Genomic DNA, 16,663 nt, shown 5'->3' with positions numbered 1-16,663 from the left:
GAATTCCAGGCTCTGAGTTACAACTCAGGCTTACAATTATTAATAAACTCTCACCTAAAATTCAGTTTCATGTCAACCATTGAAATTAACCTTGCTGGTGTAATAGGGTTTACTATGTTCAGGCTCTTGAAGGGAAAAGAAATAATTCATTAGATTAAGCCTCAAATGCTTGTCCTCCTCAGCAGGGACATCCTTGGGAAGAAAAGTGGCCTTCGGACCATTCTTTTGCAGCATGCCTATGACACAAGGGGGTTTGTTTTCTGAGAGTCCTCTTGTCCTATCTTTCTCTCTTCTGTAACAGAAATGGTCTTCTGATCCCTCTTCAAGTCAAGGAAAGTGCCTAAGAAAATGCTACATCATAGACTTCACATGAAAAGTACATAAGGCAGGGGTGCCTGGGTGGATCAGTTGGTTAAGGATCCGACTTTGGCTCAGGTCATGATCCCATAGCTTGTGAGATCAAGCCCCACATTGGACTCTGCTGAGAACTCAGAGTCTGGAGCCTGCTTTGGATTCTCTGTCTCCCTCTCTCTTTGCCCTCCCCCCAACTCATGCTCTCTCTCTCTCTCAAAATAAATAAACATTAAAAAAATTTTTTTAAAGTACATAAAGCAGCATTCAGTCCACAAGAAGAATGAATCCAAACAGGGGATTTAGAAGGTCAATATGAGTGTCTCCAGTAAACATCAAAACAGACAGCATATGTATGGAGATACACAGTTTGCAACATAGTAGTTTTGTTTGAACAACAACCCCAAATGATAGAAAGAGTTCTCTGATTCCTATTTTCCAGGGAATTGGTGCCAAGAGAGAGCCAATGCTTGCCTTGGGTGTCACTGCTGATTGATATGTAACATAGCCCAGACTTAACCTCCTATCTTCTGATTGTATGCATGATGCTCTATCCATGTTGTCATGCCTCACTGAGGTAAGCGACTGCAGTTTTAATTTAAAAGAGGAGTGGCAAGGTTTTTTTTTTTTTTCTGTAAAGGGCCAGATAGTAAATATGTTATACCTGTTTACTTTTTATGCAGTCTCTGTCATAATTACCCAATGCCATTCATTTAGTGCAAAAGCAGCCATAGATATGGAGACAATGGGTGTAGCCAAGTACCAATAAAACTGTGTTTATAAAAACAGATGGCAAGCCAGATTTGGGCTGCATGCTAAAATCTGCCCACCTCTGGTTTAAAAGTATCAGGACCAGGAGGGCCTTGGTGACTCAGTTGGTTAAGCGTCCGACTCTTGATTTGGACTCAGGTCATGATCTCATGGTTCATGGGATCAAGCCCCATGTGGGGCGCTGTGATGATGATCTGGAGCCTACTTGGGATTCTCTCTCTCCCTTTCTGCCCCTCTCCTATCCAGACCAAATCTTTATGTGAAAGTTAGAACTAAGATTGAAGTCACCAACTCCAGCCCAACTAACTGATGCTGATATGCACACCATTTCCACCTCTCAGTGGTGCACACTTTCCTGCCACCCTACCTTCTTCAGGGCATTGTCAGCACATTCCCATCCCTACCCTAACACCTACCCACACCCCAGAGGACTGGAAGTTCAAACCAAGGAGTCTGGGAGAAACACTCATGGAAACAGTGGCAGTTAGCTTGGGCATTCAGAGTAGGAAAGGTAGGCTTTTAAGGTTTTTAAATTCCATATTTTCCAATACACCATGAATTGAATTCTTGCTTCTACCTCTATGTCCCTGCCCTATTCACTCCTCACTCTCTCCAGCACCTCCTGGTCTCTCTCCACCTCTCAGTCTCTCCAGTGCCCCATGTTCCATCTTCCCTGGCATCACTTCTATTTCTAACTTTTTAAAAAAAAAATTTAAATGTTTTATTTATTTCTGAGAGAGAGAGTGTGTGTGTGAGCAGGAGAGGGTCAGAGAGAGAGGGAGACACAGAATCTGAAGCAGGCTCCAGGCTCTGAGCTGGCTGTCAGCACAGAGCCCAACGCGGGGCTCGAACCCACGAACCATGAAATCATGACCTGAGCCGAAGTCGGACGCTTAACCGACTGAACCACCTAGGAGCCCCTATTTCCGACTTTTAAAAAAGAAAAAGCTGATACTGTTTGGTTTCCTATTGCCCAATAGCACTACAAAACAAGGAGAAGCTTAGCTGACAAGTCACACACCCAGCCTTTTAAAAGACTAAAGGAACTTCCGGCTGTAGAGGAGTGAAGAAGTCGACACATCGTCTCTGCAAAAAAAACAACTATAAAACTAGGCAAAATTGTCAAAAACAACCATTTTCAGGCCTCTGGAAATTGGCCAAAGGCAAACAACACATTTGGAAACTTTGGAACTTCAGGTAAGAACAGCAGGAGTCTAGGGCATGCTTGCTGGCCATAAAAACTGGCAGCTTCTCTGCCAGAGGGGGCTGACTTGATTGAGAGGGAAGGCAGAGCCTGTGCCAGAATGGGGAAACTACAGCTCTCCTAGTCTCAGGTGGAGATCCCAGGTGAGGTGAACCACAGACCTGAGGACTAGCTGGAAGTTTAACAGAGAGATCCTGGAAATAAGAGATGAGAAACTACAGGGGGCTTGATAAGCTCTCCACACATCCATACGTGACCTGGCTGTTCAAACATCAGGGACCTGCGAGTGCTTGGTGGAAAGTAAAAACCATGGCAAAGCTGAAAATTGCATGACCTTTAAATGCACTCCCCAGCCCACAAACAGATCCACCGACAGAAAGTGGATGCCCTGTTGGCTAGAGGCGTTTGTTTGAGCACAAATGCTGCCCAATACTTGGATGACTGCTAAGCTAGGTGGAAACAAAGACCCTAGGATGGCAAGCTAAAATAAAAATAAGAAATGTCTAAGAAACTTAGCAGAGACATAAGCAGCTGCACAGCACATGGCAAAAAAATTATGCAGATTAAGTCCAGGCAAATGGGTACAGATTACCAAAACTGATTCAAAAAAAGGTGCAAAATGTGAATAGGCCTCTAACAAGTAAAGAAATTGAATTAATAATTAAAAATCTTCCACACACATAAAAAGCTCAGCCCCAGATGGCTTCACTATTGAATTCTTTCATATTTCTAAAGAGGAAATAATACCAATCCTCCATAAACTCATTCAGGGAATAGAGGAGTGGGGAACACTTCCCAACTCATTAGATAACACTAGTATTACCCTAATACCAAAGGCAGACAAAGGCATCACAATAAAGAAGACCCGCAGATCAATATTCTTTATAAATATAAATGCAAAGTGTCTTAAATATTAACAAACTGAATTAATATATTTAAAAGATTATATGCATCATGACCAAGTGGGATTTGTCCCAGGGATGCAAGGTTGGTTTTAACATATGAAAATCAATTCATGTAATATACCATGTTAATAGAATAAAGGACAAAAAACACATGATCACAATAGGTGCAAAAAGCATTTCACAAAATCTAACATTCATTCATGATCAAACTTTTTCAACAAAGTAAGAATAGTAGGGAACTTCCTCACTGGATAAAGAATACTTATGAAAACTCTACAGCTTACATAATATTTAGTAATGAAAGTAATGAATGTTTCCGCATGAAGATTAGGAAAAAAGTAAGCATATTGACTCTCATTACTCCTCTATAGCATTATACTGAAGGTTCTAACCAGTGTAATAAGGCAAGAAAAGAAAATTGAGGCACACAAACAGGAAAAGAAAAAGTAAAACTTTTTTATTCTGATACAGCATGATCCTATATGTAGAAAAACCTATGAAGTCTATTAAAAATAAAACCACTGCTAAAACTAATGAACACATTTTACAAAGGTGCAGGATACAAGGTCAAATTTTCAAAATCAGGAGTATGATAGCAATGAAAAATCCAAAACTAAAATTATGAAAATAATCTCATTCACAACGGCATCAGAAAGGGCAAAATACTAAAAATAAATTTAACAAAAGAAGTGCAAACCCTGATCACTGAAAAAACTAAAATGCTGAGAGAAATTTTTAAACACCTAAGTAAATGGAGACAGAGTCCAAGTTCATGGATTGGAGGACTCAGTATTCCTCCAAATTGATCTATAGATTCAACTCAAACCAGTAAAGTTATCAAAGTTCTTTTTTAGGAAATTGACAAGCTGTTTATAAAATTTATATAGAAATGCAAAAGCTGTCAAATGAACAGAACTATTTTGTGAAAGTACAAATTTGGAGGATTTAACTACCCAATTTCAAAACTTGCTATAAATCTATAGAAATTAAGAAAGTTTGGTACTATGCCACACTAAGAATAGACTTATAGATAAGTAGAGCAGAAATGGAAGTTTCAAAATAAATTATTTTATTGATGGTCAATTAATTTTTGACAACGGTGTCAAGTCAACTCAGTGGAGTAAGGATGGTCTTTTCAACCAATGGTGCTGGGACCACAGGATATTAATATATAAAAAATAACAAACATATACCCTTTTATCATATCATTCACAAAAAGTAGCTCAAAATGGATGCAGACCTAAATGTAAGAGTTAAAACTATAAAACTTCTTTATAAGAGAAAATCTTTCTGACTTTGTATTAGGCAAAGACTTCATAGGTACAACACCAAAAGTATAGTCCATAAAAGAAACAATTTGACAAATTAGATTTCATCTAAATAAAAAATAATCATTCTTCAAAAGGCACTATTAAGAAAATGAAAAAATAAGCCACAGAATAGGAAGTAATATTTGCAAGTAATACAAATATTATAAGTAACATAAATATTTGCAAATGATATAAAGGACTTATATTTAGAATATGTAAAGAACTCTTACAACTCCATTATAAAAGATAAAGAATTCTTTGAAATAAGTTGAAGAAGGGCTCCTGGCTGCCTCAGTCAGTGAATCATTTGACTCCTGATCTCAGGGTTGTGAGTTTGAGCCCCACATTGAGCATAGAGAAAAAGTAGGGGCACTTGGGTGGCTCAGTCAGTTAAACATACAACTCTTGACTTTGGCTCAGATCATGATCTCACAGTTTATGGGTTTGAGCCCTGCATCAAGCTCTGTGCTGACAGTGATGAGACTGCTTGGCATTCTCTCTCTCTCCCTCTTTCTCAGTCCTTCCCCCCTCAAAATAAATAAATAAACTTAAAAAAAAAAAAAAAGGAAATAGGCAGAAGACTGGGGTAGACACTATACCAAAGAAACAACATGAATGTTACAAAGCTCATGAAAAGGTACTGCATGTCATTAGGAAAATGCAAATTGAAACCACAACGAGATACCACTACATATCTACTAAAATATTTCTAATCAAAAAGACCAACAAGAGCTAATCTCAGTGACTATGTAAAGAAACTGGAACCCTCATTCATTGCTGATGGAAATGTAAAATAAAGCCACTTTAAAAAACAGTTTGGCAATTCTTCAAAAGGTTAAACATAGAGTTACCACATGACCCAGCAATGAGACCCAAGAGAAATGAAAACATGAAGCCTTGTATGCAAATGTTTATAGTGGCCTTACTCTTAGTAGCCAAGATGTGGAAGCAATCCAGTTGCTTATTAACTGTTGAATGGATAAGCAAAATGTAATACACATGCAATAGAGTATTATCCAGCAATAAAACAGAGCAAACTGCTGAGACATGCTATACAGTGGAAGAACCTCAAAATCATGATGCTAAGTGAAAGAAGCCATATCCAAAAGACTCCATCTTATATTATTTTGTTTATATGGGATTTCCAGAAAAGGCAAATTTATAGAGACAGAAGGTAGATCAGTGTTTGCTTAGGGCTGGGAATGGGAATGTGAACTGGGAGCAAAAAGGCACAAAAGAACCTTCTGAAGTAATGAAAATTATCTAAAGCTGGCTAATGATGGTGGTTGCACAACTCAAAAAGCATTGACTTGCACTTTTACAAGAGATGAATTTTATGGTATGTAACTTATACCTGGAAATATCTAATTAAAAATAAAAGGACTAAAACCCACAAGAATTCAGTTGCCCTGTTTTGTATCTTCTTTCCCCAGTTGTGCATAGCCTCATTTGTCTTCACCATTTCTTACCCTTGACTCCAATCCACACACCCATCTCTGAAGTTTACTGGCTTCTTCACTGGAATAAGCAGTAATGCTTCCTCGACTACTCCTAAGTAGATCTATAGGCCAGCCAGGGTCTTGTAACCACTTCAACCCTCTCATCACTCTGTAGCATTCCCTCTTGAAAATGTTTGAAAACATACAAAGGACTTAAATTCTCCCATGTTCCTCTGGCTCTGGGATCCTGATTTTTCTCTTAAATCCTCTTTCTGACTTCATAAAATCCATTTGTGAAACTCACCCCCTCCTTGCTTCCTGTGTGCCCAAAACCCCACTCACACAAAGCACTGATGAGTATGGAGTATACTTTATTCTAGACACTTGTGTAGCTAAGAAAGAGGGGAATAATTTATACTAGAGCACTTAAATCAACTTTACATGGAACATTAGATTTTCGTAAATCCTCTTAAGCCATCTCAGAGAATATTCACAAGTCCTTCACTCTGCCTTGTTTCAACTCCCTATCCCCTCTTCTTCTTTCCATCCTTCTCTCCACTCCTTCTTCAACCTCCCAAAATATATATATTCCTCTTTCTCATAAAGATCAGTTTATCTGCCTTCTATGAGGTCTTATCACCTTTCATGCCAAGTAACTTATCATAGCATTGCCTCAAACCATGGTATCAGCCAGATTTCTAAATTGAAAGTTACAAAAAAAGATTCCAGATGATTTAAACAGAGCAGACCTTTGTTGAAAGATATTGGGTTGCTCAAAGAATTGGTGAGAAGATTATAGATAAGAATAGTCCCCAGAAAATAAGCAGGAACTCAGGTAGGTTATGGAATATAGCCCACACCTTAGAACAAGACCAGTGAAAAACACTGCTTCTGCCACTATTGAACCCAAAACACTGAAGTTCACGCAAATGAGTCAGCCACCCCAACCGACCATAAAAACAGGACGCCGCTGCACCCCTTCACTACTGCTTCCAGAATTCCCTGCCATTATTGTTTCTTGGCCACAAAGTCTAGAGTGAATGTTTCTGATTGGCTGAACTCAAGTCACGTGCCTGCCTCCTAGCCACAGAGGAGACAGGGAAGATGAGTAATTGGCCTTCTCTGCTGTTACAGTGAAAGATAGTCTCTTCTCACTAAAATCCATATCAGAGAAGTCTCCAAACATAGGAAAGGAACTCAGATGCTAAAGAGCCCCAAAATAGCAAAAACAGCCTTTATGACTAATTCGAACAATTACAAAATATGCTCAACAAAATGATTCAGAAATCCTGAATGCGCTGATTTTCTTAACATAGTAGTTCTGTCCTACTGTGTGAAGACCCAAGCTAATGAAGGAGAAAAGTTGGGGGGTTATCCAGTAGAAAATGAAGGATATTCCCTAACTGTTTGTATTTTCATACACATCTTGGCCCTCCTAACCATGGGTCCCCTCTGTGTAACTGCCTTGTTTGCCCATGGGCTGGCACTATCATTGAACAGCCCACACCTCTCTCCACACTGTTAAGCAATTACAGTTCTGTAAACAAATGCATACCTTATCCTGCCAGGTGCCCTTTAAAGGAATCTTGAAGCCAAACCCATCTTTAGAGGGAAGAATCCTAATTGTGATGGAAATATATATTGTGATGGAAATATCACAATTACCATGAAATTTTGCATATTGGATGTTAAGGGAGAATTCCTCTAACAATACTGAGCCACCATTATAAATATACATTTCTCATGACATTTTCTGGAACTGTCCCAGAGAGCTCCTGGTTAGAATAAAGTAGAAATGTCAAATGCAAGGAGCCCTCTACTCTGGGCCAAGTTTTATTTTATTATTCAGCTCATTCTTGGCTGCCTAATAAAAGCCCATAGTTTACACTCATGACTTCTACATGTTCTTTGGATAATCTCTTTAAATGTCTAAAAGGTAGAGGAATATGCATTTGGGGATCTATGTTAGATCCAGTACCCAGTGTCCTCTCAGGCAGAATTGGGACCAAAGGGTTACAGTAGATATGTTACCTTTGGCCTACATAGATACACACATTAAAACACAAACCTTCTGGGGGGAGCCTGGGTGGCTCAGTGGATTAAGCATCAATTAAGCATCGACTCTTGATTTCAGCTCAGGTCATGATCTCACAGTTTCGGTTTCTTGGGATTGAGCCCACATCAGGCTCTGCACTGGCTGGGATACTCCATCTACCTCTCTGTCTGCACCTCCCCCACTCATGCTGTCTCTGTCTGTCTCAAAATAAAGAAATAAGCTTTAAACAAACAAAACAAAAATCTTTTTATTTAAAATAAAACAAATACAGAAAAACACACAAAATAAATGTATAGCTTGAAGAAAACATTACAATATTATGATAAGACCCTCATAACCATTATCCAGGTCAAGAAATACAACTTCACCAGTGATCCCAGAAGTCCCTTCCATGTGCCTCCTTCCAGTCATCAGCCTCTCTCCTTCACCCCAAAGGAATTATACTCTGACTTTTATAGTAAGCCATCCTTTGTGTTTTCCCCAAGTGATCAGAGTGACCAGAGTCTAGCCTTGCCCATTTAAAAACTTTGGTGTGTGCTTTAAGGCACTACAGGCTGCTCTCCCACCCTTCCTGTCTCTAACAATGTATACTGTCTGGGGTCTGCCCACTGCTCACTCGTGATGCAGTTCAACACACTCAACTGTCCCCTGCATTTCCTGCAAATGAGTAATTGGGTCCAGAGGCCTGATCACACTCAGGTTTGACCCCTTTGGCCAGACCACAAGTGGTACATCAGGAGGCAACAGATGTCTTTCTTCCTTTCTTGATGCTTCCAGCCACTGACTCATTGTGTAGAGTCAATCATTTGTTAGAGGTTACAATGACATTGAAATGTAATCACTTCTTTTCCATTTATTATTTCAAAGACGTCTATAAAGAGACCCTTTCCCTATAAGAAAAGCAGAATAAATGCTTGATCTATTCTCTTTCTTTTTTTTTTTAAACATTCATACACTTATTTTTGAAAGGCGGGGGCGGGGGGTGTGTGTGGCAGAGGGCACAGAGAGAATCCCAAGCAGGCTCAATGCTGTCAGCACAGAGCCTGACATGGGACTCAAACCCTCAAACCGTGAGATCTTGATCTGAGCAGAAGTGTCCAAGGGCTGGACACATAACAGCGTGAGCCACCCAAGAGCCCTCATTCTCTTTCTTCATCAGATTTCAAGATAATGAACTGTTACTTATTATCTTCCCAAGCTGACCAATTATATATATGTTTATATATACATGTATCAATATATACACTTTATATATTTATAAATGTGTAGGTATGATTATGAACACAAGTATTTATATATGATGTGTTTTAATCTATTTCAATATGCTTACTGAAGTTCAGATAGATTCATTTTTGGTCAGTGGGAGTTCTTTAAGTTGGTCTTGGATAACCTCTTTGCCATCCAGTATGACAAAATATTCCAGACTTACCTTGCACGTTTCCAGCCTCAAATCTGAAATCAGACATTTCTTAAGAAGCCCCAATTCCTTCTATTGAGAAATTAGACCACCATTTATGTCCTAGGGATGCTCACTGCTGCTAGTTTTGCCATGGTTTGTGGGCTTTTTCAGTGGACAGTGCTAGAAATTATACATACCTACAGACAATGACACTTTCAACTCAAATTCTGAAATCTCTTCCCTATTGCATCTGTATCTCCTTTCTGCCAAACTGAGCCTCCTGGTTTCTTGAGGATGCAGGAGATAATAAGGTTATAATGATTAATTGTGATTCATCATTTGTTTTACCTCCCATTACCCACTCAACAGTCTCAAAAAAAAAAATACAAATGCTACCACCCAAATATGATTACCGAAAATGATTAGAAAAAACATATGCGTATGTTCCCCTCCTTGTCCCCCGAATTTGTGTAATTGTATTGTATCTATATTTTCAAATCATATAGGCTTGAAGACTATACTTTCTGCCTTTTGGTCCTCATTCGGTCTTACTTTTATATTAGCACTGTGTAGTAATGTTTGCCACTAATCTTCATATCAATGTCTCTTTGATTATTTTGCTTATGTGAAGCTTATTATCTAGTAAATCCCTTGGGGAAAGCTCCTACAAATAAAATTCCTTAGTTCTTACATGCAGATAATACTTACCTACGCCCTTTGTACACAAAAGCCAGTTTTTCTGGATATAAAACTCCTGAATTATATTTGCTTTCCTTAGGTACCTTAAATACATCACTTCATTTTCTTCTAACATAAAGCATTATTGTCAGAAAGTCTGATAACCTAATTTTTCTTCCCCGTATAAGCCGTTTCCTGGTTTTTGGCTAGATGCCTGAATAATTTTCTTCTGCCTTTTTAAATTTTCTTCTTAAAAGTGCAGCGATTTTACCAAAACATCTTGCTATCGATCATTCCACTCAATATTTCAGATATGCTGTGTGAGTGTGTTCCTTCAATGTGTAGGGTCAGGTCTTTAATTATTGTTGTTATTTTGGGAAAGTTTCCTTAAATTATCATTTCTAGTATTTGCTCTGCCCCCCTTGCTTTGGTTTCCTTTTTCAGGGACCACGCTTGCCACATACAAAATATTCCATGCATCTCTCAAATTCCTTTTATCTTCTCTTTTTTTCCTCTACTTCTTTTGAGTCTTATAAATGTCTTCCTTTTTACCTTCTGTTATCTTAAGGCATTATTTATTATATCTATTTACTCTTGTGCTCCCTCTAGTTTGGGTCTTCCTTTCTGAAATAACTTTGTTCTTCTAATTCCTTCCTGTGATTTGTCATGTAATCTCTGAGGTTATGATTATTATTCTCATTCATGTGGGTGATGATGTCATTTCCTTAATGTCTTTTAGCTCATTTTGAAGTAATAGGTTGCAGTTTTGATTTATTTTGTAGGTACCTCTCTCTGGCATACTTTCACCATCTATAAAGATGGTGTTCTGTTTCTTAGTCTCTTTGTTCTAATAATAATTCTGTGTGGGTTTCGCCCTCGACATTTTTATGATGTTTATTTTTATGTAAATCCAATGTTCCTGAACTTGTGAATGAGGCATTCATTCAGGGTAGTTTTTCTAACTCCATGGGGCTCCCTTTTTGGTTGTGTTTCTGTAGTATTTAAAAAACATGGGGCAGCTCACTTTCTGAGATATCCTGGCTCTACTGCCCTATCCCATTTTTATATGGACTCTTTCTTTTTATGCTATTATCCCTATTCCACTCAATTCTGATCCCACACCCAGCAGTTTCTCATCAGTATGAGGACCCTGTGTTGGACATCCCTGGCTGGTCAGTTTTAAACATTTATAGAGTCTGGAATGCTCCATCCCTTCAGACCTTGCCACAGACCCCTTGCATTCACCCACTAGTAGATTGGGGAGAACTTCTAGTTTCTTCTTTTTTTTTTTTAAACTCATATTTAATGTTGGTTAACCCTACTTAGCATCTTATTTAGAATGTAATCTCCCAACATTTGTACAAAAACTTTTTTAATTAAATTTTTTAATTAAACACATTGTCATAGATAGTTCTTTAAAAGCATTTTTTGTTGCACCTGGGTGGCTCAGTTGTTTGAGGATCCGACTTTGGCTCAGGGCATGATCTCATGGTTTGTGGGTTCGAGCCCCACGTCTGGCTCTGTGCTGACAGCTCAGAACCCAGAGCAGGCTTCAGATTCTGTCTCTATCTCTCTCTGCCTCTTCCCAACTCACACACTCTCTCTCTCGCTCTCAAATATAAACATTTAAAAAATTTTAGGCATCTTTTAATGTTTGTTTGTTTATTTATTTATTTATTTATTTTTGAGAGACACAGAGTGAGAGAACTGGCAAGAGATGGAGACAGAGAATTCCAAGCAAGCCTCACACTGCTAGGACAGAATTGATGTGGGATTCAAACCCACAAACCGTGAGATTATGACTTGAGCCGAAATCAAGAGTCAGATGCTCACCCAACTGAACCACCCAGGTGCCCCAAAAGTAGTTTTAAGAGACACAAACACAAAACACCTTGCAAACATACAATTTCCTAGCAAATTTACTTTAAATCCATAATTCTCACGTAAGACACTTCCATTCTTTTTCAAACAAAAGTTTCATAAAAAGTTTTCAATTTTTGTAATCAAGTCTTCATAAATTACATAATAATAATGTAGTAAAACTTTATGAAATACCCAATTTTGGCATAATTTCCTTAAATATTTTTTACCTTTGAATAGAATGAAGGACGGGCATCAAGCTCTGTGTAGGTTAGTTTTAAGTGAAGGTACTCTTGGTTTGTTTTACAGAATTGGTAATGTTTTATCTTGTTGGTCTTGTCCAGGAATCTTAAAATCTTCCAAAGGAAAACCACTTAAGGCAGTTGGTAAAATGTTTTCTGCTGTGTCCTTGGGTAATATGTTCTTTGCTTCCAGAGTCTCCACCAATGACTTTGATCCGTCTTCGTGTTGCTCTGCGTTCTTTTCGTAAGCAAATTTTCATCGTGTTTTTTAAGCTTGTTATTTCTTTTTTCAGTATAATTATCCTCTTTTTTATTTTTTTGCCTTCAAAAGGTTTCTAAAAGCATAACTGCGTTCAAGTAGTACTTGCTGACTACTAATGTTTGATCTTAAACTAGGAGGTCCTGTTGAAGTACCAGTGTTTTCCTTCAAAAGATTCCTTGATTTGAGTTTCATAGACTTCCAACGGGTACACCAATCAAAAACAGTTGGAACAGCGTCCATTTTAAGTGGCTGAGTTTGTCCTGTGAAGTCAAAACGGAGGCTTCAAAGTGCTTTGAACAAAGAAAAGTGTGTTTTCCTGGCACAGAATTGTTGCACCTAAGCGGGAGAACCCATTCTTTTCTTCTTTTAGGATCCAGGGGAGGAAACCTGTGGAAGCTGATGTTAATGTGCCTGGAATAGGAGTAGCACAGCCCGCTGCTGCACAGTTGGCTGGCCTTTCCCTTCCCCTCGGTCTATGCTGTCCTGAGTCTGTTCTGAGGCCCTGGCTGCTTCACCTCCTTTTGGCAAAGGCTGGGCCCATGGAGAGGAGTCGTGAAAGCCGGGTGGGAAGGACGTATTAGGGATGGTGGTGCTAACCTTCCCTGTCTCTTTATTAATATGGCAGACTTGAGCCAGTGCAGCAGACAGTTCTGGAGCTCCGGTGGGATACAAACCACCCCCTCTTAGCCCCTGAAAGGAAATAGGACTACTGGCCCTCTTTGGCAGCCATCCTTGGAGCAATTAAAAAGGTGTCTCTCCCTTCCTCCCATCACTATGAAACTCTCCCGCCTCCATAGAACTTTTCCAGGGAGTCTCAGTTGGCTATTTGGGTATTGTTCTTTTCTTTTCTTTTCTTTTCTTTCCTTTTCTTTTCTTTTCTTTTCTTTTCTTTTCTTTTCTTTTCTTTTCTTTTCTTTTCTTTTCTTTTCTTTTCTTTTCTCAGGTCCATCAAACACCTGACCACTCCTGCTTCCTGTCACATAGCTGCTGAGACCATGGAGGCTTAGGGTTGTTAGTGATTTGTCCCCACCTGCTCATGTGTTAGGCTTTGTGGGGGTACCCCATCACCTGGTTTACTGTCAATGTCTGTATTTTGGAAGGTTTGGTCTCTAGGTGCCTGTCTTTTATGTGGGGGAATCACTGAAATTCAAAAACCATGCTGCCTTCATCTTTCCTATGTGCAGGTGTTTTTTGTTTGTTTTTATTCGAATTAACTGCCAACTTTTTTCCATTAAAATCCATATTTTGGGTTTATCTTGAGAAACTCCAAAGCCTAGCTATACTGCACCTGTGTTCCCAAATGGAATGGGAAACAGTGGAACTAAGTAGCAGCACCCCGCATTAGATGGGTGTGGGCTCTCCTATTAGCTATGCTCCAGCACCCTCCATTTTTTCACTGACTAGTTGACCTATTTAAACAATCTTCCTAGCCCTATATCCACAGAACACATCTACACTGTGATTCCTGTTCTAGGGCCAGTGACAGGAAGCAGGAAATACTCAGGAGCCCCTTACCTTCTTACCCAGGGTTTTCCTTCCAGGTATGTCTCCTGGAACCCCCTTGGGCATTTGGGTTTCTCCCTTCTCAGGCATCCTCTGTCCCGCTCCTGATCCAGGAAAAACACTTACAAATGCCTATGGACACAGCTCATAAGAGAAAGCACTGAAGCCCATCTGAGAGTCAGAAAGGTTGATCACATGGAAGCCAATTTCAAGAAGACATAGGCAAGAGACAGGAGGAAGAAACAGGACAGTAGCCAGGGTTCTGGTGGATCAGGCAACAGAGGACAAAGAAGATCAAAGTACGGGTTCTGGAGGTGGGGCTGAAGCAAACATTTGGCTGGGGCAGTGAACGGGAGGGTCATCCATGGTTGATGAAAAGAAGAGTAGGATCTGGGAATGTAGCAGGGTGGGGTGATGGAAAATGGTGAATTCTCCCTGCTGGATGCCTTTTGTATACAGCCTTGTACTCAGCCTAAAGAGGAGCTGCTTGCCAGCTGCCTTTGGGCCACCCCCTTAAGCTATAAAGCCCGGGAAAGCATTCAGACCCTCAGGGAGATGCTTGCAATTCCCTGAAGAGCCTCAAGCTCCTACACCTGTACATTGTATCTGCCATTCCTCTTATACTGACTTCCTTCCATCTTTTCCCTGGCAATAAAACACCTCAGATCTGACCTCCTCCAAAGACTTCTTGGGCCAAGTGCAATACTCCTCTGGGCTTCCACGGGTCCCTGAGTGCAGTACTCATCACATTTTATTGTCTCTTCCCTTATTTGTTTCTACTAAGCTAAGATCTCCTTAAGAACAAGAAGAGGATCTTACTACATTCTCTATCTCTGACACCTAGCATGTTCCATGTGCTCAAAAAAATCTATCAATACTTCTGAGCATCTTAGATATCACAGGGACGCAGCTGGTACCAGTGCCCATTCTCAGGAGACTCACAGGAGAGCAGCCCAGTCACCCCTGGTGTGCTGAGATAGCTGGGCGAGTTCACAGCATCTGACTGTCTCATCAGCATCTTTCATCTCCTAGGGTTCCCTTTATAATCATTTTAATTACTTTATTGCTGGTTTCATCAGGCAAGTAATATGAAGGAGAGCAAAGAGACTATTGGGCCCCTGACTTATTATTCAGAGACGGGAACAATGTCCCGTTAACCATGGAAACTTGAAGATGCACAAAGGATTTCAGAATCAGCTGTCATCATTGCTCATAAAGTTTGCAAAGAGCATATTCAGAGGCAGGAATGGGGTCTGGGCAGAAAACACAATGGCAGGTGGGAGGAAGCAGGAGAGCTGTCCATCACTGGAATACTGGGCATCCTGCACACCTTCATCTCCAAAGTGTAGGACTGCAGAGAGCATTTATGGGTCAAAGCTGTGGTCTGTAGAAGGTGCACTTATCTGCCTGGTGCTGGACTTCTCTTCTCCCTTCAGCAAAAGCCACTCATTTCCTTTCTATAGGCCTGTATCCTTATGGGAATTTAGGTATCCTGTGGTCAGAAGCTGTGGACACTGAGACAACCTGACTGTAAGTCCACAGTGACCCAGGGCTCTGATCCACAAACTGGGCTTTTGCCTTCGCTCCAGGATAGAACGCTCAACATAAATTGAGTTCTAGCTCTGGGAATTGAGGCAATACCCTGTACCTAAGCTTTCTTTGTTGACCTACCCAGTAACCTAGTCAGTGGTTCTCAATCTTGGTTGTACATTAGAGTCATATGAGGGCTTTTAGACATACCAATGCCTGTAATTTACCCTAGACCAAAAGAATCAGAATCTCTGGGGATGGAGCTGAGCATCAATATTTTTTTAAAGCCTGTAGGAACACTGATTGCTTAATGCTATGCAGCAGATCACTTTATGACTTAAAGTGATAGATAAGCATCCTCTTACACCTTCTGTGTGTCAGGGATCTAGGAGTGGCTTAGTGTTTCTGACTCAGAGTCCTTCGTGAGGTTATAGTCAAGATATTAGCTGGAACTGGAAGACCTGTTTCCAAGAGAGCTCTTCTACATGGCTATTGACTGGAGGCCTTGGCAACTTGCCACATGGATCTCCCTATAGGGTTGTTTGGTCATCCTTACAACAGGGCAGCTGGCTTTCTCTGGATCAAGCAATGGAAGAAAGTGGGAGCAAGACAGAAGCCACCATGTCTTTGTGGCGTTGCCTTGGAATTCTCACTCCATCATCTCCACGATGCCTTCTTGGGTTACATCGAATAGGATAGTCCTATTTGATGTGGGAGGGGCTGCCTAGGGACATGTATACCAGGAGGGTAAGGCTTTTGGGGGGCCCTTTTGGAATCTGGCTATCATAGTAGGTATCTCTAAAGTGCAGTCAAGGTTAAGAATCATTGCTTCTGGTCCCTTTGGGGCTGAGGACCTCCCTCTGTCTTGCTTAGCTCAAAGCAAACACTAGAGATTTATTAGTGTTTATTATCTTCACACAACAGCCAGAGTGGTTTTGGTCTTTTTAACTATAATGAATATTTTTGTACATAATTCTTTGTTCTGCTAGTAGATTATTCCCATGGGGGTGAATGCTATAACATGAAAATACTTGTTCAAATCTCTTTTTTTCCCCTGCAGGGAGGCCCAAGTATTTTTTGTTTTGTTGGGTTTTTTTCCATCTATAATCGTTTATTTTATTTTTAGCATGCGAATCTAGTCATCACATTCCTC

At 40.0% G+C, this 16,663-nt stretch overlaps 1 pseudogene; it reads right to left on the bottom strand.

The window, feature by feature from the left end:
* Nucleotides 1-12,276: 12,276 nt before the first annotated feature.
* Nucleotides 12,277-14,998, bottom strand: LOC144219776 (THAP domain-containing protein 2 pseudogene; annotated as a pseudogene).
* Nucleotides 14,999-16,663: the final 1,665 nt, after the last annotated feature.

The sequence above is a fragment of the Crocuta crocuta genome, unplaced genomic scaffold (assembly GCF_008692635.1).
Source record: "Crocuta crocuta isolate KB4526 unplaced genomic scaffold, BGI_CrCroc_1.0 scaffold149, whole genome shotgun sequence".
NCBI lineage: Eukaryota > Metazoa > Chordata > Mammalia > Carnivora > Hyaenidae > Crocuta > Crocuta crocuta.
Note: the sequence above shows the minus strand (reverse complement) of the source record. Positions and strands in the feature narration are given on the sequence as shown.